Source organism: Mauremys mutica, chromosome 13, assembly GCF_020497125.1.
Source record: "Mauremys mutica isolate MM-2020 ecotype Southern chromosome 13, ASM2049712v1, whole genome shotgun sequence".
Lineage (NCBI taxonomy): Eukaryota > Metazoa > Chordata > Testudines > Geoemydidae > Mauremys > Mauremys mutica.
In genome coordinates, this window is record NC_059084.1 from 3169758 (window position 1) to 3196361 (window position 26604).

Consider the following 26604-nt stretch of genomic DNA (forward strand, 5'->3'; position numbering starts at 1 on the left):
TCCTTTCATGGAAGCAGTTGTCAAGGGCCATTGAATGGTACTGCTGAATCAAGCAGCTTTAAATCCTGCATCCCCTCTTAGGATAGCAGGCTTTAGCTCCCATCAGAACTGTGCTGGCTGCAGTGTTTTCAGAGGTCTCATTTCACAGTCCTGTCTCTCTGCCATCCCACATTCTGTCTCCTGTTTTCAAGCGATGTCCCTTCACCCCTCACCACCATCATTTCTCCCCCCATCTTTATCCATCCATGTGAAAATTAAACAAAACATCGGATCCTGCGGAATCTTTCTCATTGGCCTGTTATTTTCCCCCAACGCACAACGTTCTGATCAGCTTGTTAGTGGCACGTAGATGAAACTGAACGGATGTCAATTTTCTCATAAGATATTTAAAAAGAATGGAGCAAAGGGAAGCGGATCTGGTTGTGATTAGCTGTTGGGTTTTTAATATTGTATAGGAATGCCATGTGATGTGATCCCCACAGGTTGCTTCCTCTCTTTCAGGGCAAGTGAGGGAGAAAAATATTCCTCTCCGAGCCCTTTTTTTTTTTGCAGCACTTTATATCCTGTTTATACCACCACCAAATTTAATTTTCAGGAGTTGGACTAAAAACAAAGTTAGCTTTAATATGTTTGAGTTGTTTCGAATGTTATGTCTTTGTGGGAAGCACGTCAGTTCGAGTGCACAGATGAAGTTCCATTTACGATCCTTTCAAAAAATGCTGAACCGCAAAACTGAGAGGAAAAGGGAACAGACTCGGAGAGAGAAAGACAAAGCAAGAGCATTTGGTGAAAGGCCTTGGCAAGCTGGGAATCAGATGAACATGGCCCAGTATTAAGGGCAAGAATAGAGTAGTGAGGTGACTGAATGAAAAATCTTCTGACACATCAAGGACAGATTTCCAAGAGACACAGTGCAACACTCTAACTGCTGGACAATCCTTCCCCTCTGCCTAGATGGTCATGTTTTGGCTCACGCAGCTTTCCTTTGCCAGTACAGCTCTAATGCTGTTTACGGATCAAATTAATAGGGTTAGTAGAAAATGCCCATCTCCTGCCTTCCACTCCAGGAGAGCCTCTCCCAGCTGCTGATGCACATGAATAGCTCATGTACTGTGGGAAAGCTGGAAGGAAGAGGATAAATTATTTCCTAGCATGGGTTGGTCCCTCAAACGCCATCAGTGAAATGTGAATCAAGGCACATTTCCCTCATGACCGAAAGGCGAATAATTCCTCCAGGATGGAACTGAGGCCCTATTTCATTGTGGGAAACACCGGTTTGTAATAACCAGTTTTCCTCCTCTTTGCAGAAGACAGCAGGACAGTTGCTGCAGGAAAAGAATCTGTGGCTTCAATTTTTGGAGGCCCAGCTTGAGACATCTTAAAGGGCCTGACTTTTAGGGAGCAGGTGCTCTGAAAATGTGGCTCCTTTAAGGCTTCTCATCTCCCTCCTCCCCAGACTGAGGCACCTGAAATCACTAGTCACTTTGGAAAATATTGGCCTATGTTCTTTACTCATTGCAGATCTATACACAGCAAAGACAAAGGCACCACCATGGCAATGTACAACCTCTCTGTTTCCAACTGCTGGCCTTTTGCAGAAAATATCTTACTACCATATCATAATGAAGGAGTGGGGAGTGGCACAACCCCCCTCCCCCAATGTAGAATGCCTCCTCTCATGGGAAAGGGGGGATCATTAGAGGCAACTGGCCTGCTGTGCTTTCTAATGATGTTGTTTTGCTATTCTGAGGCTCTCTCTGAAGACCACACAACGAACAGTCACTTTCGTGGCTAGAAACCCTCTCGTATTTTTTCCATAGAGAAATCTCTTTCTGGTGCTTACTGAGGAGTAGGGCTTCCATGTTAATCCTTTGTTTCTGTCAGTTACTTGCCTTGCGTCCAAAAAAGATCCACCTAAAAGCAATACAGTCCTAAAGATGATTGTCCATGGGAGCAGAAGTTTTCAAAGAGAGAGAGAGGTGAATCCAATGTATTCCAAGAGCGATAAACTGAATCTGAATGCGACTTATTCTTGATGGTTTTGATTCTGGCAACCACAAAAAAGCAGAATAAATGAAAATGGATTTTGCTGCTCTCTTGTCTTTTCCTGAGACGCTGCTCTTCCTTCTTTCCCCTAGACTCCATTCTCTCTTCACTGCCTGGAAGGTGTGTCCCTTAGGTTAGTGATCTGGCTACCTGGACCCTGCAAACGCATCATTAAGGGAAAGCAATCGCTTGATGCCACATGAGTTGTCCCATTGCCTTCAAACACAATGGGGCAAATTCTGCTCTCAGATTGTTTGGAGCAACTCCACTGAAGTGCAAGGGGTCATACGTGTGAAACAGAGCAGAATTTGGCCTTAAAGAATTGCATACTTGGATGCATCCAGGTTTACAGTGCTGGTGGTTTGGGGGTATGTGTGGGCTATAGATATCCCAATAGCAACTCATTTAGCTCCAGGCTAAAACAAACACAACTGGAGACCACTGAGACCACAAACAAATAAATACCATTTTTAAAAAAAGAACTTACATTTCTCATTCAGGCTAAAGGCATTTGACAGTTGCCTGGCTAAGGGAATAATGCTCAGTATCTCCCTGATTCCAGATTAATGGAAGCCAACCCATCCATGACAGGAGCCAGTGGAGGCTCATGGTGGGGAGCACGCTGAAACCGTCAGACTAACAATCCAGAGGTAACAAAGCTGCCTTCAGCACCGCTGCTCTCTGCCCGTTCCCTAACCAGAAGACGTCACAATGTGAACCCCAACCCCAGACAGTCTCCCCTTGGCTTGGGGCATCTTCACAACAGAGGGGAGGTTTCATTGTCCCAGCACCTCTAGTGAGCGGAAAAGACTTAGGCAGGGGATTGAACAGAGGATTGTAAATCTGGCCTGGAAGGGGAATTCCCCTGTGGACACATGGGTGAGATCTCAAAAGGGGAGTAGAAGAAAGGAGCACCCTGGTAGCCCACCCCTCCAGAGAGCATGCAGCACATCTCTTAGAGCTCATGCAATGCACCCCTCACAGTGCATGCAGCACGTCCTTTCAGAGAGCACACAGAGCATCCCTTCAGAGATGTGCCATATGTCCCTTCACAGTGCATCCCTCTAGAGTGTTTTCAGCATCCCCTGCAGTGCACATGCAGCACATCCTTTCCGAGCGCACGCAGCATGCTCTCTGCAGAATGCATGCAGCACATCCTTTCCAAGCGCATGCAGCATGCTCCCTGCAGAGTGCATGCAGCACATCCTTTCCAAGCGCATGCAGCACGCTCCCTGCAGAGTGCATACAGCACATCCTTTCAGAGCGCATGCAGCACGCTCCCTGCAGAGTGCATGCAGCACATCCTTTCAGAGCGCATGCAGCACGCTCTCTGCAGCGTGCATGCAGCACGCTTCCTGCAGTGCATGTGCAGCACATCCTTTTTGAACACATGCAGCATGCTCCCTGCAAAAGGATATGGCTTTGTTCTGCATTGTTTTAGTTTTTATTCTCACCTTTCATTGATTCTCTAAAAAAGTCCTAAGAGAATTCTCAGTTTAAGAAATCCAGACTTTGTTAAGATGGGGTTAGCAGTAAATGCAGATCAGTGACTTAAAAGGAAATCAAACCTTGACAGAGCATTGTGCTTCCCCAACAATCAACGCCAAGATTTAAAAAACGAGGACCTCACGTTTGTTGCTGAAACCTATATTTAGGCTCCTAGATAATTGGCCTGATTTCAAACATGCTGAGCTCCCAGCAGCCCCCATTAAAGCCAATGGGATTACTCATATTCTAAAAAACAAAGTGTCCTTAACAGACTTCGCTGGGTTGGATTGCAGCACTCAGCAGCACTTTGCAGGATCAAGCCCATTGTGAATGGCACCTAGTGTTTATATAATCTGTAATGTAAATGAGGCATAAAATTTGGTATTGGGTGAGCCTGCAGTTAGCACACAGAGAAGCGCTATTAGTATAGTTATTTACCATAGGCCCTAAATTAACAGAATGGGGTTAAACACAATTCAACAGAAACCTGAGCAGGGCTGGGCTCGTGAGCTGGGTCCCTAAAAGGCATGGTCACTTGGCTACACTTTGGGTCTCCTTTGTATTTCGGATACTTTTCTCACATGTATGCAGGCAGCCTGGCCTATGCCTCTTCATAGCTGTAATCGATCCCAGAGGAACGCGGGCGAGACTTCAGAACAATTGCCCCTCTGTAGTACCGTTTGCAGAGATGACTTTCCTTGGACCTACTGAATGTACATACGCTGAGCAATGACTGCGTATGTACATTCAGGTATTGTGCTGCTGGTGCTTTGGGCTAGATAAGTGAAAACATTTTTAATTGGGAAAAAAAAGGATCATTGCTGGAAATACAAGAAGCAAACCAATACTTGGCAAATAGCAAGAGACAAAACTGCCAGGCAAAGCCATTTCATTTCAAGCCTCTGTGGAGGTTTAATAAAGGGAGTGAAAAGGTATTTTTAAATTCCAGGGGTCTCTCTTTCCTTAGAAATACTTTATTTTGAGTGAAATTATCTAAAAGCCCTTTTTGAAATGTGTCCCACCTGTAAACATAGAATTGCGGGTCTTCAGTTCTTGCAGGCGATTTTAATTTGATAACCGCTGAAATAATTCTGCACTGCTCTGAGATCTGAAGCGGGATTGAGCCGCTTGTATTCAGTGCTTCCTGCAGACGGGCTTAGCCATCAGAACAGAGCAGCCTGCCTCGGTAGCAGTGTTGAGTCATGCAGAGCAGCTGTTGGCAAAGAGGTGCCATGTAATCTACAAAGCATTGTGGGCTTATTAAAGAGTCAGAGACAGACAGAGATTATAAAACATGTACAGAGCAACAAAAAGTGTCAAGCAATGCACTTTAAAACCCCGCAACGTCGACATCATGAGAGATTTCCAGTTACCAGCTGGGTTGCGCACATGGTCTATTCCCCAGTCACTTTGCACTGTGGGAGCTGGGGGATTTGGGAAGTCATTCTGCACTTTTAATCTTAGGATACTTTCCTGTTATAGGATTGGCCAGACCAGATCGGCCCTGAGGTCCATCCAGCCCATTGTCTTTGAAACAAGGTACTTGAAGCAAGGTACAAGAAACCACGTACTGACCTACTATAGAAAACCTGCCCATGGTTACCTGACCCTTCCAGTCTCACACTAGCGTAAGACATGAATCAAGCCAATTAGCTAGACTAGCTGCAGAAAGAGAACAAAGTCCAGCTGAGATGTTCAGAAAGCGAAACGTACAGCCACAGACTGCATTCACCGAGCTCTGTTCCCACTAATGGTGTCCTGGTGTCTTTCGATTCAAAAACTGAGTCTCCTGCAGACAGTAACTTCAAAGGCAGCTGAGTTTCTGTAAAGCTCTTTAAGGAATTTTTCAGAGGATCTGCCTATCCCTACGTTCAGGGGCCGATGAAAAATAACGCCTTTGTCCCTCTGCAGCGCCATCAGTAGCACGGAATACACCCACCTGTGCACTTTCGGATCACTAGGGAGTTGCTTGAGAAGAAAGAGCTCGAGATGTTTCAATATATCGTAGCTGGACCTAGGGGTATTTTTAATGCAACTTAAATGTGATGTGGGAAACTTTTGCAAGGTTAAAGAATCTGCATCTGCTTTACCAACATCATCCTGTGTCTCACTATCGTCATCTTCATCTGTCTCACTGGCATCCTCTTTAGTGGCACTGGCCACAGATCTCAAGGACCATGTCACACATCCTGTCACTGAGCCCGGGGCAGAACCAGTTAGATAAAACAAGGGTCGTTTCTCCAGCAGCTCCACCCATCTAAGTCATGTCCTGGGTGCGAAGTTCTGGTCTGAAGAGCAGCCCTCTGATAGGGGCTTGTGTCCTCTGTTCAGACTGATGTAATTCCACCCATCGTTCCACGTGGACTGCGGTCAAAACACAGGGCTCACCACAGTCACGCTGGCCGCATATAACTGCCACCTTCAAAGAGAACAAAGAAAATCACAGTGAAGGAAACTCTGAGCCAAACGTGAAAGTCATTGGCCTCGGCTGCAGACAACCATGAGCAGCGAGACTGTATCATCCAGCTGATCATGTAACAATCTGCCCTTTGACGGGAGAATGAAACGCAGTGTTTTGTAATGGGAATAAAGAACAGACTGATTAGGGATAGGCTTCCATGCCCAGGACTCCTGGGTCCATCCCCAGCTATGTCCTTGGGACGCTTCAGCCCAGCGTCAATTCCTGCCCTCCTGATTCTTGCTGTGTCGTAATCCTAGGAGCTAAGACCCCTCCCAGCAGGAAATGACTAAAATTTGATAAACCCCAAGAGCAGAGGCTGAGTCTGTTGTTCTGTGTCAAATTTCTGCCAACCCCTTGGCAGGAAAACGGTCAGCCACGCCTCATCCTCATCCTCTTGGCAAAGGGGCATGATGAGCTACCGATATAAGGTCAAATAGATGCCACAGTGGAGCAGGGACAGAACCTGGAATGGCAGCATCCGGGGCAGGAGACATGTGAAAGACAGAGGCCACTGTGGATACCGGAGAGACAGACAGCAGCGTGGTGGATAGTGAAATGGCGAAGGCACAGCAGACGGGGATGTGGCAGCACAGATGATGGGACAGCTGAGGTAGGATTGACGAAGACACAGCCGGGGCAGAGCCGTCGGTGCCAGGGGCAGTTGGGGTGAGATCTGCAATGGGTCTGATAAACAGAAGGAGAACGGAGCATTTGTGTACTGTGCTGGTCACCGTCCTGCCCTGCATTGAGTGTCTCCTTGCTCGGCCACAGAGCGCACTGAGTCCTGGCCTGGTAATAATTCTGAGTTTGTTTCTGCTCAGTTCATTTCTTTGGTTCACTTCCCTTGTAATAATGTACAAGTGTGATGTTGCAATGACTCCTGCTCCCGCCTACCGTGCCGGCTGCAAATGCACTTGGTTACTGGGCATATGCTTCCATATTGGGTGGGAATGGGATCCCGTGCCTTTTATAGTGCTTGCCTTGAAGTAATTGGCACAGAATGGAGCCAAAACCATCTTCCCTGCTGCAGGGCCATACTGTACGGTGGTTACATTCCCATTAGGAGCTGGTTTCCTCTTTCTCCTTATGGGAGGTTGTCCAGGAGGGCTGGTATGTTCCCAGGTCATTTAAAAACCCTCAGGCATTCCTCTGGTTGGGCCATGTCTCTGGAATTCCAATCGCACCCTACACACCTAAATTACCTAGTTATGGAGGTTCCTGGCATATTTTTGTCCTCCTTCCACAGTCGGACTCGCTCTAATTTCTTCCCCTTCCTTGTTATTAATAGAAAAATCCAGTCATTTAATTATTTTCCATATTAGCATTCGGCCCATGCCCATATGGTTGGGATTGCCATGCATGCCTCTTTGCTTTACCGCCGCAAAAAAAAAAATAGAAAACAGAAAACACTCCCCGTTGTTTGGAAATTCAAACCTGCTGTCAGGAACTAGAGCAATTCCTTTCTCGTCTGAAGCTTTTCTTCAGAGTCCTAGGTGAGACAGATGTCTCCCGACAGGGCAAGCAGGCTAGCTGGCATGGCCTGGGAATGAATAAGGATGAAGATCCCTTCTCGCTCAGGAGGAAGTGGTCTGTGCAGGTCACAGTCATGTTTCCACAGTGGAGCAGTGTGGAGGGAACCTATATCCTACACTGAGATAGATAAGACATAGTGCCAAACTTTCCTCCCATCCAGTCAATGGCTATCCTCCCCGGAGATAACACTCGAGCAGGGAGGGAGGCCATTCTGCCTCCCTACTGGCAGATCGCAAGCAGGTCTCATAGGAGAGAGCCCCAGTCCCCTGGGCAGGGCAGAGCCACAAACAGTCTTTAGCCCACAGCCACCTGGCTGGGGCAGACAGTAATTAACAGCCTATAATTAGCAGCCTGTCATGGAGCTCTGGCCCCCTGGGCAGGGCAGAGCCACAAACAGTTAGGGCTCTTGCAGGGGTGAGCACCAAAGCAGTCTAGGGGCTCAGGCAGGGGGTGAGCACCAACACAGGCCTCCTGGCCTTTGGTGGAGTGGCAGGGGGTAGGGGGATGGGGTCCCACCCAACTCCACCAGGTCCCTGCCCAGGGCCCAAACAGTGGCAGGGTGATCTGGCACTGGGTCAGCGGGGATTCCAGCTGCAATGCACCAACTCACACGCCGGCAGCAGCACCGGACTAGAGTCTGGTCCGCCTGGGCTACTTCCTACCACAGTCTGGGTGAAGGTCCCATGGTCCAAAGATCCCCGTCTTCTCCGGGTACTCGGCCACTGGTAGCTCTGGCAGCTCCTCGGGGTCCTCGTCTGCCTCCCCTGAGGGCAAGACGTCGGTTCACTCCGGGGCTGGGCTGGGCTCTTGCAGAGGGGTCTGCTCCCTAGAAGAGAGGTCCGGTCTCTCCTGTGGTTCAGCAGCCACTGAGCTCCAGGACTCTGCTTTTCTACTTCCTGTCCCACCCTGGTACTTCCAGGGAGGGGGCGGGGCAGGTTTGGCTCCACCCACCCAGGGGAGTGTAGTGGCCCCTCCCTTATACTCTAATTCGGAGAGAGGCCGCTCAGCCTCACGACAGCCTCGTTTACCCCTCCTCTTACTGAAATCTTCCATCGTGTTTTTCTGTTGTTCTCCCATATGGGAACTTCCAGGGATGCTTTGTTCCTATTGTCCAATAGAGACAATAGCACCCTTCCTTGGCTGAATGATCTCAGTTCCACCACATGACTTGTCTCTTTCCACCTCCTGCAGCTCAGCCATTTCTTTAATGGCATAAGAGTGCAGCATGTAGCAGCTCTGTCTTCCCAGCTTGCTCTCATAAAGGAACCCATTAATCCTTCTGGCAAATTTTGCATTTTGTTCCCTCGTTCCACTCCATTTAAATGTCACTGTTTCTCATTAAAGGGCTGCTGGTCATTTTCATCTCTGTGAGCATCACATTCCACCACCCGCTAATAGGTTCCAGTAGGAAAACAATGTCCAGAATGAAAGTGGAACATCGAAGATGGACATCAGAAGGGTGGGAGCTCAGGGTCTGTCTCCTTGTAAGGTGTCTGTGATGTTTTTATGACCCTTTCTCAAAGAGTCCTGCTGCCAGGTGTGAGCCTCCTCTTGCATAGTCATTTGTGAGGGGTGAGGCTGGGTAGCAGGGGCGGATGGGGGCTCAGGAAGCCTATAACAAAAGTGCTGAGCTAACAGGAAACATGACGACTATGGACCTTTCAGAGTGACTGAGGACTGCGGTTTTATCCCTGGACCAAAGGGTTCAATGCCTCCTTGAGTTCAGCAGCAGTGCCAGGGATGTCCCGTTCCCTCCCCCACCCCTTTCACAGGTGGTTTCGAGAGGGTTGATCTGGCCTGACCTGGATGCCCGTAGGCAGGTCATTCAAGAAACATGTAGTGTTGGGAATCAGCTAACTGTGGATGTGCCGCATGGCGGGTACTTACCCGCTGATGCTCCTTGGGCCCGATGCTCAGGCACAAAAGCCCAGCAAGATCCTGCCCCACGCTGCCTTCCTCCCACTGTTGATTTTGTCCACTTACAAATTTTCCACCATAAGAGATAAAGGGACTCAACATCCGTCCCCTGCCTAGCGCCACTGGCCAGCGAATCCCAGACTTTCCAGAGAGGAACAGGCAAGTGGGACATATTCCTGGAGCACGATGTGTGTCAGTACCTCATGGTTTATGCCCAGAGGGTTTTCTTGTCATTAAAAAAGAAACCTCGACTGCTACAGCACTAACGTCCCTGCACGTGTTGCTGTTTAATGTCGTCAGATTTACAAGGTGGTAACGGCTCTGGAATCTGTTCTGCTGGGATATAACTCCCCAGGTGTCGTGAACTGGAACCAAATGTGAACGGAGCACAAGTAGGGAGAATTTCTTGAAGGTGTGATGGGGTGTTGGAGGGGAGCGAGAGCTTCCCTCATCCTGCTGGGTGAGAAATTCGACCGCCGTATCATCTCGCTTGGTTCCAAGTTTCAGAAAAAGGTGATGGGACAAATGGGGGTTGCCAACAGGGCTCAGAGAGAGAAGAAAATGTCGGTGCATCAAAGAAATTTGAAATAGTTGGTGTGGTGCGTCCTTGGATACTGCAATGGAAGGGGGATGAAGGCTGAACCTCTGTGCCATATCCAGACTCCCGAAGTCCTTGTAATCGCCCTTTTCTTGAGTTTAAATTGCACCCACACACTGGATGGGCTTCCTAAGAAACTTCTTTGCAGCCCAAAGCATTGGTCCAAGTTGGAGCCCATGGCCAGGTCTATACTTCCCTTTTGTCCTCAAAATTTCCCACTGTTGCCAGTTCAGGCTCACCAGTGACAGCAATGCGGGAGGTGCTTGGGTAGACAAGACTGCCATGGCCACCACCATTTTCACCATGGTGCTGCCTACCCCATTCTGAGCATGAGGGAATGACACAGTGATGAAAACACTAGCAGCCACGGGTGTCTCTTCTACACCAGGGCTCCCCATCCTCGGATTGGTGGAACCAAGCTGGTGGTAGCAACACTGGGAAGTTAGAGAGTAGGATGGGAAAGACTAATGTGGATGAGACCTGAAGGCCTGGTTCTTCTCTCAGCTGCAGGGGTGTGAATCAGGAGTCACATGACTGAGTCAATGGGGTTACATTGGTGTGACTCTGGGGTGAGAGAGGAGTGGCAGGAGGATCTCCAGTCCCTTCCCTCAATCACTTCCACCTCCAGTTGCCCAAGGGGTTAGCATGTGGCAGCGGAATGTGTCAATGAGGGCAGAGCCTGCTAGTGTCATCGTGCCCAGGAACACAAAGAAAATGAGGTGTCAGACTCTAAACTATAGAGTGGCGGCTCCTATACCGGTGCTGCGAGGGGGAGGCAGAGTAGAGCAAACCAGACCCAGAGCTGTACAACAACAGGTTAAAGTAATAGATCCAGTTCCCTATGCAGAAGCACCAGCACTGGTGAAGTTCCATTGATCAAACCAAGGGAAAAGTTTAAGGGTCAGGGAATAGGCTTCCTGCTTTCACCGACTGGAGGTCGCTAATCTCCACCTTTGCACTTGACCTCTGCCAGTTCTCATTCCAGACCTTCAAGCCAGTTTCTTAGGGCCAGTGATTAAATCATAAATTGATTTATTTTTCTCACAGCGAAACAACCAAACAAAAGGAGACAAACTCAAGGACAGCAGGAAAATTGCTGAGAGGCCACTTGGAATTGAAACTCCCTTTTACTGGGACACTGGAGACACTATACACAGTTGTGTGTGCACATGGAAGTGATCTTGCCCTGGTCTGAGGTCTTATTTCATAGATCTGGCTCTTGCTACATGCACTGTTACATGCTCTGTTTCAGAAGCAAATCTCAGCACCTTGACATTGAGATTTTTTTGCCTATTATTTGAATGTGCAAAAATTGCCAGTTTGTACAAAATGAGGCAAAATTTCACAGACATTTATGCTCAGGTTTGTGTGAAAATGGGTCCGTTGCATTCCAAATGTTTCCTGTTGTTAATCAAGAAACATTCCGTAGTTTAAATACAAAATTTCAAGATAGGGCAAAAATCTGCTTGCATAGAAACCATGCAAAATTTCAAACTGTCCATGTTGTCAAAGTGAAAAAGGCCATTTCCAAGAATCATTGTGGAAAACACCAAATGCCGAGTTGCAAAATAGCCCTGACCAGCAACAGCCACAAATGGTCATGTGTAATTTCACAGGAAAAAATATCGTCACTGTCACTCGGGGTCTCCCAGGTTGCACTCCGCTGAGAGCCTGATGCTGACACAGTGTGGCTTTGATGCAACGCACAGAGTTCTGCATGTCTGGAGATAATCCAGAGACACTTTTCCAGGGCACCAAGGGAAGCAAAGCCCCTAACTGCCCTTTGTGCCTTAGAAAATTCCCCCTGAAGTCTTGCTCCTAGATCTCTTGGGGTGAAACTCTGGCCCCACTGAGCCTATGGGAATTGTGCCATTGACATCAGGGTGGCCAGGAGTTCACTCCTCGAGTCTGTACATTTTTCAGTAAAATGAACTGAGCTTCTAGGCTCTGGGGAAGGAGTTTCACACACCCGACTACCCTTCCAAAGGAGATTTTGAATATACACCAGCCCTCAACACTCTTACAGCGAATGATACTCTGTGGCTTCATCTCTTTATCTAGCCCAGGGGTCAGCAACCTTTCAGAAGTGGTGTGCTGAGTCTTCACTCTGATTAATTTAAGGTTTCGCATGCCAGTAATACATTTCAATGTTTTTCGAAGGTCTCTTTCTAGAAGTCTATAATATATAACTAAACTATTGTTGTATGTAAAGTAAATAAGGTTTTTAAAATGTTTAAGAAGCTTCATTTAAAATTAAATTAAAATACAGAGCCCCCCGGACCAGTGGCCAGGACCCGGGCAGTATGAGTGCCACTGAAAATCAGCTCATGTGCCATAGGTTGCCTACCCTGATCTAGAGAGAGCCTTTAGGTGGAGCAGCAGCGGTGCCTAGTGACCAGGTTGCCAAACACTTTCCATTGTAACCCTCTGTTTTCAGATGTGTAACGCACTTTGGACAGACTTTCACCTTTTGGGCTGAAATTTTCCATGCCAGGTGTGTGCCTCAGCTTGACATTTGTGTGTGTGTCTGTACATGCATCTGTGTGTTTGTGTGAAGAGAGAAAGAGAGAAAGTTTAAGCAAAAATGGTTCAACCACTTCGGACATCAAGGTTAATGGAAAATACGTAACTTTTGCTACTTTAAAAACTTAGCAGTAGTGCCTCTATGGCGTATCGTAGGAACCTGCTAGAGATACCTAACATCAGCAAAGACAGGGCTCTGGGCAGGTGTGGGGAAGGGTGGGGGATGTGCAGGAGCAAGAATTTGGTGTGATGTTGTTGCTGGGGGGAAGGATAGTGAAGGGGGTGGAATGAGATCTTCTCTCAGTCACACTCATGACAGGGCCAGGTGATGTCCCCTTACTTACATCGAGTAACACCACACTCCACACATAGGCCCATGCAAATCAGTGGGACTGTTCACACAGGGTCAGACGGTGGACCCCTATTGACGTTGGTGAGCAGTTACTCACATGAGTAATCATGTTGAATTCAATGAGATTACTCTTATGAGTAACTGCTCATCAGTGTAGGGGGGTTATAATCCAGGCCATGGTGCAGTATTTCTCAGAGATAAGGTGGCAGACTAGAGCCATAGGTGTAAGGAATGGTGGCAGTTCTGGGCAGGCTTTTGAGGCGTGTAAACAGAGTATTATCCTCCAAAGGATTAATTACCTGTCCGGTCATGCGGATAATTTAGTAGCGGTAACTCCTTATCCTGAGTAGGTGATGAAATTCAGGGGGGCAACAGAACAGATGGGAGCTGGCTCTGGATTGGATCTGTGTTGCAGCTAATCTGTCAGCCTCAATCTAACTTTAACTTCCAGAAAGTTTCCCAATAACTATTGCCTTTCGGGACAGGAAAGAGACCTTTTCGAAAGAGCCTTTTCTACGTGTCTTCTGTCAGGTTTGGTCTTTGTTAATGAATAGCAGACTGGCTAGGGAGCATTTTTTCAAAGCCACTTGTTTCCTTCCTCTGTTCTCTGGCACTTGATGGACTCACCATTCACGCTGTGGCATTTCTGGTTCACTTGGGAAGAACTGATGGCTCCAAGCTTTTCACTCTGATTTTAGACACTGAGAGGGGAGCATCGGGATGCTGGTGGGAACAAGACAGATGGATGTCCTTGAGATTTTCCTGGTAAAATAAGTTCCAAATAACTGTGGAGGCTGGGTATTTCTCAGAGTTTTTTTTGAACAAAGCTAATTTGGCCTTTGCTGAACCAGATGGGAAGGAAATTCCCTTATGGTTTCTAGATGGAATAAGAAGTGTTGAATGGAGGGTCTAAAAAAAGGAAAGCTTTTCTTAAAGGGGAGGTTTTCACATTGAGCAAACAAATTCTTAAAATGTGCAATTCACGACTCAATTTCCTTTTCCAGTCTTTTTAATATTCCTCCACCCTGTGCATGGTAATGGTCAACAACAATAACTGCACTTACATTATCATTCCCACATGAGAATCTTATCGCTAAGGGCTTGACTGCAATGGATCTACACTGATTTACACCACGCAAGGCACTGGCTCTGGCTCTAAGAATTCGAAGCCATTTGCCCACCATTGGCCTGGCACCAGTACAGCTCCCCTGCTGCAGTCAGTGGTGGAAGTGGTATATACATATATCAAATTTACCAAAATAAATAGACACAAGAGATAAATATTTTCATGGTGAAACATCTCCGTTAGAGATGAGAATCTGAATGCCTCAAAGGGCTTTGCCCTGATTCTCTACTGACTCATGCCTTGAGTAGTCAGTCATTGGCTCTCGCAAAATGCTAGCAAATCCGGTAATATTTCACACTTGCTTTGCAGAGGGCTGAGTGGTGACACAAGACACAGGGGTGAATCAGACCCAAAAGGTGAAACGATGATGATAACTGTAAAAAAAAAATAAGAGATGAAAAATGTGTCTGAACATCATGTGAAAGGCCACCATGGAGGATGGGGCCGAGGGAGGGCTGCTCCCAGCAGGTGTGTGCTAGAATGCCAGGCACGCTGCCATAGGAGGGAGGACACTATTTAAGATGTAGCAGCTCTTCAAGGGGATGAGCTCAATTTTGTGCAGCAGTTTCAGCTCGGAAGGATAATTTGAACGATTATCACCAGGAAATTGTTTACCGGTTTCCGATATCCCGGCCAATGGCTTTTATTTACCACATCACTTTTGTGACAGCAAAAGAAAATTGCTCTGTGTATGAGCATGTGCGCACATGTGTTTCTGTGAAGGGGCTTCCACTGTGTATCTGAATAGTCTGCTTACAAGGATCCTTGTGCATTGCACACCTCCCCATGCTCACAAGTCAAGAGTTGCACAAATGGAGCAACTAGAAAAATAAAGAGGAAATGCATAAGAGCCCAGAAAATAATCAATGTTGGGCTCCTTTTGCCTTCACTTTTTGAGTCTTTAGGGTTCCTATTTTCAAACTTCTCTCAGCAACCACGAGGATTAGAAGAAAGCTGAGATTCTCCCATAGTCACCTGACTCCAGGAAAACCTTAAGGAAAACAGCAAATAACCTGAGGGTTGCAAGAGTTGGTAACATAGCAACGGACAGAGAGAGGAAGGGTGGTCAGGTCACGAGTCTAGGATTGGGACACCTGGCTTCGAGTCCCTGCCCTGCCACAGATTTTCTGTATGACCTTTGGGCAGGTCACTTAGCCTCTTAGGGGGGAGGGATAGCTCAATGGTTTGACATTGGCCTGCTAAACCCAGGGTTGTGAGTTCAATCCTTGAGGGGGCTGCTTAGGGATCTGGGGCAAAAATTGGTCCTGCTAGTGAAGGCAGGGGGCTGGACTCGATGACCTTTCAAGGTCCCTTCCAGTTCTAGGAGATTGGTATATCTCCAATTATTACCTCTCTGTGCCTCCCATCCCAATCTGTACAGTGGGGATAAGAGCACTGTCCCGCCTCCCAGACTGTGTGTCCAGAGAATTACCTAAGAATGAATGATACCCGCTGAGCTCAATACCCCAATGTAATGGATGGGGAAAGTGACACAGACACATCCAAGATGCCATGGGCAGCCTGGATCTAGACACTTCGCTTTTCCAATCTCCATTAAGTCACCTTCCCCCCTCCCCCACCATCGTTCCTTCTCTGTATTTTGTTCGCTCTTTTTTTGTCCTTTTATTTTAAGTGTTGTAAATCTTTACAACAAAGGAAATTTAAAAACCCAAAGGAAGTATTTTCAAAATAATTTCACAATCAGAACGTATCCCTCAGTAAATTTAATTTGTAGGAAATAAAGAACAAAGTATTGCAATAAAGGGCTTCTAAACAAACCCTAATGCCTTACATGTGTAAATGCCTCTGCTGTATTTAAGCATCACATTTAGGCTGCTAACTGTCTGAAGAGGAACTTGCACATTTGAATTGCACGTCCCGGCCTGCCCATTATTCATGCTCTGGGTTAGGCACTCTCCTTTTTTTAACCTTTTATTTTTGGTGCTCGGTAGATTTGTATCCTCCTAAGCCCTGCCCGTGGAAAATGTCAAATAGAGTGCAAGTGCAACTGCATTTAGACTTGTGATGGCTGCGCAGATCAGGCACATCTCTGGGGAAATGCAACCCAAGAGCCAGATCCTGCTTCAGTTCCACGTGTGTAAATCCAGGGCAACTCCACTATTGTCAGAGGGATCACTCTAAATTTACACCAGTGCAAAGGAGAGTAGAATGGGTCCCCAAAAGATAGCTTGCACCTCCACAAGTTAGGGTAGCTACAAGAACATAAGAACGGCCCCATTGGGTCAGACCAAAGGTCCATCTAGCCCAGTATCCTGTCCTCTGACAGTGACCAATGCCAGGTGACCTAGAGGGAATGAATCATCAAGTGACCCATCCCCTGTCACCCATTCCCCGCTTCTGGCAAATAGAGATGTACATATATAGCACTCTGTCTGTCCCTTCGTACATATACCTGAACTCCAAGCACCTTCCTAGTTAGGGCCAGATTCAGGGAGTGACTAAGAACAAAATCATGCTCCATAGATGTGAGACTAGCCCCTGTTCTGGGACCTCGGAGGCACCCACCCGCCTCGGTGCAGCTAGGGAGTGAGTTTCAGCCTCAGCTGAGAATTCTTTACTCCCGAGGGTTTGATCTACACATATTTCCAAAGGAACAGAGGAATTGCCACCACCCCAGATTACTTCAGGGGTCTCTCGAAGTCATCCTGATAGTTGGCAAGTAACAGCTCCTATGGGCCTTAATGTTCAGTAGCTAAATCCCCTCTAGCTGGCTTTGGTTTTGATGGAGTGTGGCTGACACCCCCTGCAATCCTTTGAACAGTCCGTTCGTGTCACCCCGCTGCATTCCTGGGGATCTAACGTTTTTGTCTCCAGCAGCACCCTGCTTTTGGAATGGCAAGCGGCTAAAATTGGGCGGTTGCCAATCCTGAGTCAGAGCCTCTTTCTGGAGTCAGTATCCGCTCCCATCATCCACTGACACGCAGGTTAAGTACAGCGTGATGGGGGGTATTCTCATCATGCTTTGCGTGGTACGGATCCATTATATTAAATTCAAGATCAAACTGCTTCTGGAAAGTAATGACCGTGTTCGAGCAACCAACGCTGTGCAGTTCAGTATCTCAGCTGTTGGAAACACTCTGCCTTTGAGGCATATTTATTTTTCCATATATTCCTTTTCCAGCTTGTGGCTACACCTCTCGCTCCCTCTCTTAATAATACCTGGCACCTACGGGAGAATTTTCCCTTGAAATATCCAGCACTACTTTTTTATGACTTTTATTCTGTATCTTAATTAGTGAACTGGAAAAAATGTCGATTGTTACATACCATATGTGAGCCTGTACCTCCAATTGCAATGGAAAGAGGCTTATTCCTAAATGGTTTCAAATACCCGTTATTGTACCATTAGGCAGAGATAAATACCCTGTGGTAATGTCGCCCTGCAGTCACAGCAACTGATCCTATTTTAAATTAAATGATAAAGCCCCCACCCCCATGATCTGATTTCAGCTACTCAGTGGCTCCTGTGTAAAGAGCTCAGGCTGCATGGTGCACATCTGAAGGCAATAGCTGCGCTTACCTCCAAACCAATTGTTTTTCCAGTACCAGCCTGGGCGCCGTGTTTACACCGCACGTGAGGTTTCCTGGTTTAGAAGACATGCGGTTAGTTAGCAATCTGCTGATGGAGCTGAGTGCAAAGTTTTGCCACCGTTAAATAACCAGTCTTCTGCACGCGGCTTGCATTAGGGACGACTCTGGTGGACAGTCCTGAGTGTTCCTGTCCCGTCTGGTTCTCGAGCTGCCATCACCAGCTGCAGCTACACACATTTCGGGAGGCGCTGGGGAAGCCTCTTTGCTTATCTTTTATATCTATTTTCTTCCCAAATCGTTAAAGCGAGAAATAAGTCTTTAGCCCACCTCATTTCCCTCCTCCAACCCTGCCTTGAAACTCTGCTGTGCTGCTGACAACGGTCAGGCTGGTCGTGTGCAGAGAGCCCTGCCCGTCATGCTGCCCAGTACTGTCTCTGCTTCCCTGGGCTCCCGCACTGGTCTGTATCCATCTGTTGTCTCAGCTCTGTGGGGTTGGGAGCGTCTTTGTTCTCTGTTTGTACAGAACCTAGCACGGTGGGCTCCTGGTCCATAAGTGGGGCTCCTAGGGGCTACGGTAATAACGACAAGACAATATTCATAAAAGATCCTGTCCCCAATGTTTAATGGTGCCTGAACGACAAGCCCACAAACAGGCAGTGGACTGGAGAGCCAGGTCCAAACACCCCTTGTGTTTTTATGATCCAGATTCAGACCCAAGCTTTCCGGTCCCAGCCTATCCCCATAGAACAGGTCTGAACCAGAACACATACCCATCTGAAACCCCTCTACCGCTGGGGAACCAGATCCATGCCTCAACATCCAGGCCTGGGGTCATCTCATGATCGAATTGTCCGTATGGCCAGCCGGTACATCCAGTCAGGCCAATTCAGTTTTCGTAGTGTGTACTTGCATGGGTATAGCATCCTTTCAGCCCATAAGATCTCAAAGTGCCCACAAACAATACAGCACCACTGCAATCAACACAACCCCCGTGGAGATGCCAAGTGGCAACCAGGATAAAAGAAACAGAACATCAATGCAGGGGCAGAGGTGAAATCTTGGCAAAGGCTCCTGGGACAAACCCTTGTTTGTGTGAAAAGTGCCAGCGGATCAGTGATGTTCACTCAAGCCAGACAGGGCCAGACTCAGTTATAAAGGTTTCACCCAAGAGATCTGAACCTGGAGATTGATCTCACAAGATGCTGACCGCTCTGGCCCCGATCCAGCACAGCATACGTGCTGAAATGTGTTGCTGGATGAAGACTAGAGAATTCGGCACCTAGCAGCATCCAGCCCCCGGTAAACTGCATGGAGGCCCCTTTTAGTTGATGGATATTTTCTGTTGCTATCGATTGCCAACAACAAAGACTATTAATTACTCAACAGCTCTGATAGCGGAAGCAGATACTTCCAGAGAACATTGCCTGATAATACCCAGGCCTGCTCGGGACGGGGAGGGATGCTAGCTGGCTGCAGGTGCCATTCAGAAATGAATGTACTGTCTGGACAGCACTCTGGAGAAATGAGCATTGTGGGAATGGAACAAAATCTCTTCCTTCTTCATTGGCCTTTTTTGAGTTTTGCCCACTACTGGGTGTGGTTCATATCGTCCCGAAGGGTTTGCGGAGGAAAGGTCTATGGAGCCATGAGACATCACCAAAGATTATTTTTTTCATTTATTCTTTATCTGCTCCCAGCCAAAGCGTAGGTGTGATACAGCATGGCCAGAGGGCAGCAGGAGAGGCTTAGAAGGGAGCCTTATTCCCTGTAAGGGGAAGAAAGTTTGCTATAGATTAACTAGAGCACCTGAAGCCAATTAGAGCACCTGCAGTCAGTCACATGATAAAAACCCCTGCTTCAATCAGACAGTGTGGGAGCTGGAGCAGAAAGGATTGGTGTTGGAGCAGAGAACAGTTTGAAGGAGTTGGAGCAGAGAGGATTGGTATTGGAGCAGAGAATAGTTTGAAGGAGTTGGAGCAGAGAAGATTGGTGTTGGAACAGAGAACAGTTTGAAGGGAAGCAGAGGACAGTTTGGAGGAGTGCTGCGGTGGGCTAAGAAGTCCAAGACCCTAGGTAAAGGGGCACCTGGCTTGTGCAGAGGGAGGGCAGGAAGCCCCCCCCACAAGCTGAAGGGCAGGAGAGGGAAGTAGCCCAGGGGAAGGAACCGCCAGTTCAAGTGGTTCACCACTATCCTCAGGGCCCTTGGGCTGAGACCTGGAGTAGAGGGCGGGCCCAGGTCCCTCCCTCTCCACTCCCCTCCTCAAGGACCCTAGTGGGGCAATTACTATTCCAATTCAGGGGCAAGAAATGGCGCCCTGAACCCCCCCCCCGGCCCAAAGAAGAGAAAGCACGAGACCCATCATAATAGTGCCGGCAATTTGCCACAGTAGGGAAGTTGTTCTGAATGACGTGCAGCCCAAGCAGTGCCGAGGTAACACTCAGCTCAGTCAGACAAGCGTTATTGGCAGGACAAGGGGACGGGCATTGCCAAAGCGTAAGAAAAGGTCAGACCCCCTCGGTTCTCTGTCAGAGGCTGACATGCCCCACCCAGGATGGGGGTTACACACTGAGTTTGGTCCGCTGTGTCACTGGCCATTTTTTTCCCTGGGGGCAGGTGGCTATGTCGTGCGGGGCCATCTGTGCCATCGCTCGCTTTCTCCCAGGCTCTCGGGCACAGCCTCACCACATCGCTTTAAACAAGACACCTTTAATATGCTGGTTGGCCCCGTCTCCAGGCCTGGACAAGCCAGTGGACAGGTGAGAGCTTATGGGCTGCAGCAGAGACTGGTCTGTGCACAAGGCAGCCCCAAGAGGCAGGGACTTTCATGGGAAAGTAGTTTTCACTCTATGGAGTAAAATGACGCTCAACCTCCTTGCTTCACAGCTGGAGCACTGCAAGTCACATCATCTCTTTAAGGGGTCAGTTGAGCCGGCACGAGACCCACCAAAGATCCCTGGAGAGTAGTAGAAAGTGAGTTGCCTCCATGGTGGGAAGGGCCAGAGGGCAGGAGTATGTCCAAAATTTGTTGTAATTGGCTAACAGGCTAGACAGGGATTTCTAGTGGCTCAACCTGCCCTTTCGTGGTTCGTAGCTCCACAGTGCTCCAGTGAACTGGATAAGGATCCTTGCACTTACACGATACAGCATTTGCAATGTGAGGATCTCAGTGGACTTGAGGGGACATTCATTAATGTCACCTCCCAACCTCCCTATGAGGTAGCTGACTAGTATCCCAATTTCATAGATGGGGAAACTGAGGCATGGAGTGATGACATGATCTGCCACAGGTCACACGGTGGGTCAGTGGCAGAGGAGGGAATAGATCCCAAGAAGCCTGGCTCCCAGTCCCAGCTCACACTGTGTTTCTGGCCAGAACTGCCCTCATCCCACTGTCCTGCAACCAGCCCGTTTCCTAGCAAAGAGCTCAATAAAAGAAAGAGAAAGAAACCCTTCAGTGCCAAGCTAAATGGAACAATTCCTGCCTAAATTACACAGAAGCCAATGGGGCTGTGCAGGATGTAATTCAGAGGAGAACCTGTCCCCATCCTGTATTTTTTTAGGACGGTGCCTAATATTCTATGACCTTTATCTGATATGGGGCTACTGAGATGTGTTTGGTGCAAGTAAAAAGGTTTCCAAGCAAAGGATCACGTGCTGTGATACAAACGTGTGATCTTGCATCAAGACTCTAAACATTGTGAGGTTGTGTCAATTAAAAATAAGCTTTGCCCCGTATTATTAAAGGGTTCCCCTTTATTTCCTTAAGAACATAAAAACAGCCCTACCGGGTCAGACCAAAGGTCCATCTAGCCCAGTCTGCCGACAGTGGCAAGTGCCAGGAGCTTCCGAATGAATGAACAGAACAGGCAATCATCAACCCTGTCATCCACTCCTAGCTTTTGGCAAACAGAGGCTAGGGACACTCAGAGCATGGTGTTGGATCCCTGACCACCCTGGCTAATAGCCACTGATGGACCTATTTCCTTGAAATGGAGGTGGTTACTGCCACAACATTTTGCCTCATCTGTTAATTTCTCCCAAATTGCATTCCCTGGAACAATGAAACCATAATACACATGGAAAGAGAGAAGGGATTTTTCTACGGGGAAGAGATTGAAACCACATGCTGGGAGAGTGAGCAGCAGTAGCAGTAGAAGGAACCAGACAGTAAAAGAACATTTAGATGAAGCAATATATCTATCAACAGTGATGTTAAATGTAACATAAATTAGTTTAGCTTTTAAAACAGACACAAATAGGTCTGACGTATGCTGCCAAAAGGGTTTAAAAACAATTAGAACAAGCCCGATCTTCTGTGTTCTCAGAACAGCCTGTTAAAGCTGCGATGAAAGTTCTGCTTGTAGGGGGTGCATCACACCAACAGATTTGTGACTCCTCAGCTGGACGTGTTTGACAACGCTCTGGTTTCAAGAGAGTAAAGGGTTTCAGTCCTAATTAGCCTTCCCCGCAATGTGTACTTATGCCCCATATATCATCTGAGGTTAATAATCCGGGGACCGTACAGCATTGCCAATATTAAAGAATGGGGCTGTTTCATCCAAGGAGCTCAAAGCACTTTACAAAGGTGGAGCAGCATTAGCAATACTTTTAACAGATGGTGAAACTGAGGCACAAGGCAATGGTGTCAATTCATCCAAGGTGACAGAGTGAATCGGGTGGGAGTACAGCCATCCGCTGCCCTCTGCACTAGACCAGACTGTGGCTGCTCCCATACGACACGATTATTCTCAGGCTACAGGCGGAAAGGTAAAACAACCCAGGAGGGAAGTGCTCTGAGAATGGCCCAAGCTACTGCCTCCACAAGCTCACACCTCGGAAGATGCTGTTCGCATTGCTAAAGAGCTGCTGGTCCACTGGGCTGGGTGGGGCCCCCATGCCACTGGCACCAATAATCAAGCAGAACTGACAGCCTGGCACTGGGAGGCAGGGCTTGCAGGCCGCACACCCTGGTAAAAGCTCTGGCACTGCCCTGCTCCAGAACTTCAGTACGTGCTAACTCCCAGCACCCCCAGCTGCCGGGGAGGGGAGGTTTGAACACTCGTACCTGAGCTGAAGCCTCCATGGGCTCCATTTCACCCCCTCTGCCTCCAAAGTGAACTCAGCCCTTCACCAGCAAAGTATCACAAGGACCTCTGTGACCTCCTCCAGTGGGTACGTCCTCCACTAACCTCTGCTGGCAACTGCCTGCCCGGAGGAAAAGCCATTCACCCAAACAGCCAGCTCCCTACAAGTCATTCAGTCACCAGGACCAGCTATGTTCTCCCTAACAGAAGGCTTCCCATATAACCGCAAGTGGTATGGGTGCCAAAGCGCCCGACTCCAGGGATATCCGATTGGCTCTGTTTGAGAACTTGAGATCAGCGGCAGCTGCCATTAGCATAACCTCAACCACAGGCACCTCCAGGAGGACATGAGCCAACACCCCCTCTCAGCTGCCCAGTGCCAGGTCCTGCAAACTCTCCTGAGTCTTCGCTGTGTATTCCTACTCCATGCAGCTAGGCGGGCCTACTGCTGCTTACGTAACCTTGGTGTCAGTATTAGCCCAGCCTTCACTGCTGCTTTGTTACTGGGAAACAACAGGTCCTTGGAAATGAGGAAGCAGCAGAAAAGGCAAGTCCCAGGATTATTATTTGAGAAAGTTGCAGTGAAGAGATGCTCCACAGCCAGTGCGTCTACTTAACTTATTCCTACCACGCTACGGCTGCTCTGTGTGCAGAGCGACTGCCCTTTGTTAGTTCAACAGCAGGAATTCCCTGGTGGCCAGCGGCCGCGCTGCATTCTGTATTGATATGGAACTTGGATCACGCTCTGAGTGAGATACGAGGATCCCGCACCCCACCCCAGAATGGCAGGATGTGTGTACGTCACTTCAGATGAGCTGGCTGCAGTTTCTGTCCTTTATGTCTCTAGTATTGTGTCTGACCGGTCGATTGAGAAATGTGTTTTCTTTTCCCCTCGTTAAAGTGAAATATTGCACCAGGGCCTGTCCACCGGGAGCAATGAGCCAAGGGGAAAGTATGAACGCCAGGAAAGGCTGTGGTTTGCGTGACGGAGATGGAGCCAACCGTGAGATTCTGTGGCGATTGACACATCGGTTTACCTGCCTCATGCTGCTAGCCCCAACCGCTTTCCTTCAAGCCGGTCCAACTCGTTTAGTGCCACGTGAACTTAACGAGCGCACTAGGCTGCTGCCCCCACCGCTTCCAGCTTTGCCTTGGCTCCCGCAATCTGGAGGTTGCTAAAGGCCTTCGGGCTGTTCCCTGAAGTCATTCGGATCCAGCAGCAAGCGGCTAACATCCCTTCTCAGCGTTTTGCTTCGTAGCGGGGAGAAGGGGAGCGAAGTTAACTGACAAAGCCAACAGCAACCACAAGCTTTATCCTTGCAGCGTTAATCTCATTTCAGGATGTTCGCTGGGCATCAAAACCTATCCCTGTTACTAATTTACCACACAAGTCCTGGTCCTCTTTCCCAGGGCCTTTCTCCAGCAGTGCCTCGGTGGGATGCTGATTTCCGGTACCTCCTGTCGAACGCAGGTGTGGCTCCGAGCCCTAGTTTATATGTCAGTGGCAGTGATGTTGCTTCAGGGCGTGAGAACCAGATACTCTGGCAGAGGGATACAGGAGCTGATGCAGAGGGGCCTGATGCCATTCTTATGGGAAAGCAAATAATGTTTGTCACAGTTCAGGGCAACTACACCTGTATTCTCCCTGCCTGTGGTCCACCAAGGACACCCACTTTAGGTTTCTGGCTCCCAGCCATCACCTCTCTTGGGTGGAGACCAGTGAACTGCCTGCAGTTATGGCACCACACAGCTCTTTCTAAGCATGCACATTTATTCTTAAGGTGAACGCATTACTGAGAAAAGATATTAAAACACTAAAAGAACCTACCCACATGCTGAAAAGCTCACCAGAGGTCTCCCACAACTCCAGCCTAGGGCTCTGGTCGGTTCTAATCCTTCAAACCCACAACTGGGTTTCTACAGCTTGCCTGACTGATGCAGCATTTTATGTGTAGTCCTGCCGTTAATTTCCCAGACTTCAAGAAGAGCTCTATGTAAACTTGAAAGCTTGTTTTTCTCACCAACAGAAGCTGGTCCAATAAAATATATTACCTCATCCACCTTGTATCTCAGGTGATAGCAAAAGTCTTCCAGATGAGCCCCTGTATGTATTTCTAACAGCAGCATTTTCCAAATGCCTAAGGAATTAAATGTGTGAGTGTTATTTCCTGTGGCTTCAGGAAGGCAAGAAAATCTGCTGACTCACAAAGGATGTTCTGATTTCTCCCTCCCAGATTATTTTTGGCAAGGTCACCTTGATATTCCCCTAATGATGTTACATTAACTTTTCTGTGGTTTGTGGTTCCTCTGACATCGTACATGCCTCTGACTTATTTGAGTTAAAATTAATTGGCACAGAAAACTAAAGTTGCTGAAAATATTTCAGCTCATATTGCCACAAAAAATAAAGCTGAACATGTTACAAACAAAGCGTCTCAGTGAAAAACGAGAGTACAAAGATGAAAAGAACCCTGTCAAAATTAATAGCTGTCCTTAATTGTGGTACAGCCATAAGTGCCTTCGAGACGTAGAAGGGGTTGCTCTTTTAAAAAATCCAACTGTGACACTGAAGCATATTTTAATGTTTTGCAATATTGTCTTTATTTTAAAAATTAGGTTAGCAAATATTTTGGTTTGATGTTGGCAAGCTCTGCTCGGTAGAGGCCTAAGCTGCAGAAATATAGATGGGAATCTAGAAAACAGCATAGGGCACATTTTAAAAAAGCGAGACCTTCAACTGCATACACAAAGTGTGTGTCCATGTTGCATGCCCAGTTACCAAAATTATGCACCCAAATTGGGTAACTGCATACACAAATTATCAGAACTGGCCCTTTTACATGTGCAGAGTTACTGAATCTACTGACACAAACATACCAACTAAGCATGCAAATTAGATTCACAACTGGGATCTTGCACAGTTTTTTCTCTTTCCAGTCCCATTTACCACCCCAAGGTGGCAGGAAAGCCAGCACAATACTGCTGTTGAGAAATCAGTAACAGGAAAAGGGGCTGAGAATGATCAATTTGGGCTGTCACCATCAAACCAAACAACCTGCTGTTCACAGATCTAACAAGAGAGAATTTTGGAGCGATGCCAGCAGACTGGCAAAGGTAAAAGATAGATGACAGCTGGTTACCAGGACAGCTATTTCCCTGGCAACCAGAAGGCAGGAAGGAAAGCTAGAAGGAAGATGGCAAGATGTGATTAGCTGGGGGCTGAGATAAGCCCAACTCTTCTAGACTGCAGTGAGTTTTGCATGCTCAAAGCACTGTACGGACATTCACTAATTAAGCCTCACAAAAGGCCTATGAGGTAAGTAAGTATTTGCCCCCTTTTATAGAACGGGAAACTGGGACAGAAAAGTTAAGGGAGGCTAATTTTGGATTGCCCCAGTTTAGACACCTGGGTTTCCAGAAGTGATGAGCACGTAGAGCTCCCATTTGGCTTCAGCGAAGTTGTGGGTTCAGGCCCTTGGTGTCTAACGTTGGGAACCCCAGGTTAACAGACACTTTGGAAAATCTGGGCCTAAGTGACTCCTCCTGAACCACAGAGAGAGACACTCACCAAGCCTGGGCTAGGAATCCCTGGATCTTACCCCTATGCACAGTCCACTGCATCAAGCCACCTCTCCCATGTAAAACTGGTGTTGATTTAGGCTCAAATTCTGCCCTGGTTTTCCCCCTGAGCCACCCCAGTGACTTCAGCAGAGCTACATGGGAGGGGGGGCGTGTAGGCGAGGGCAGAATATGCTCCTCAGAAGCTAAGGTGGGACAGATCTGTCCCTGTTGCTTCTCCATTGTCTCCAGCCTGGCTCAGTGCCTCTGGGGGGAATCAGCTCCAGGGGGGAGTCCCGCAGACTTTAATGAACCCCCGAGTGATGTCTGAGGTTTCAGCAGAACTGCTCAGCTGGGCTCCCTCC

General features: G+C 47.9%; 1 long non-coding RNA gene across 1 annotated transcript in view; it reads right to left on the reverse strand.

Annotated features, from left to right (window-relative positions):
• The window catches only part of LOC123348736, a 35354-nt gene that overhangs the window by 6731 nt on the left and 2019 nt on the right, over positions 1-26604 (reverse strand). Inside the window, exon 2 of the long non-coding RNA XR_006573248.1 lies at positions 24734-24819. This is a non-coding gene — a long non-coding RNA (uncharacterized LOC123348736). The remainder of the gene's footprint in view (positions 1-24733; positions 24820-26604) is intronic.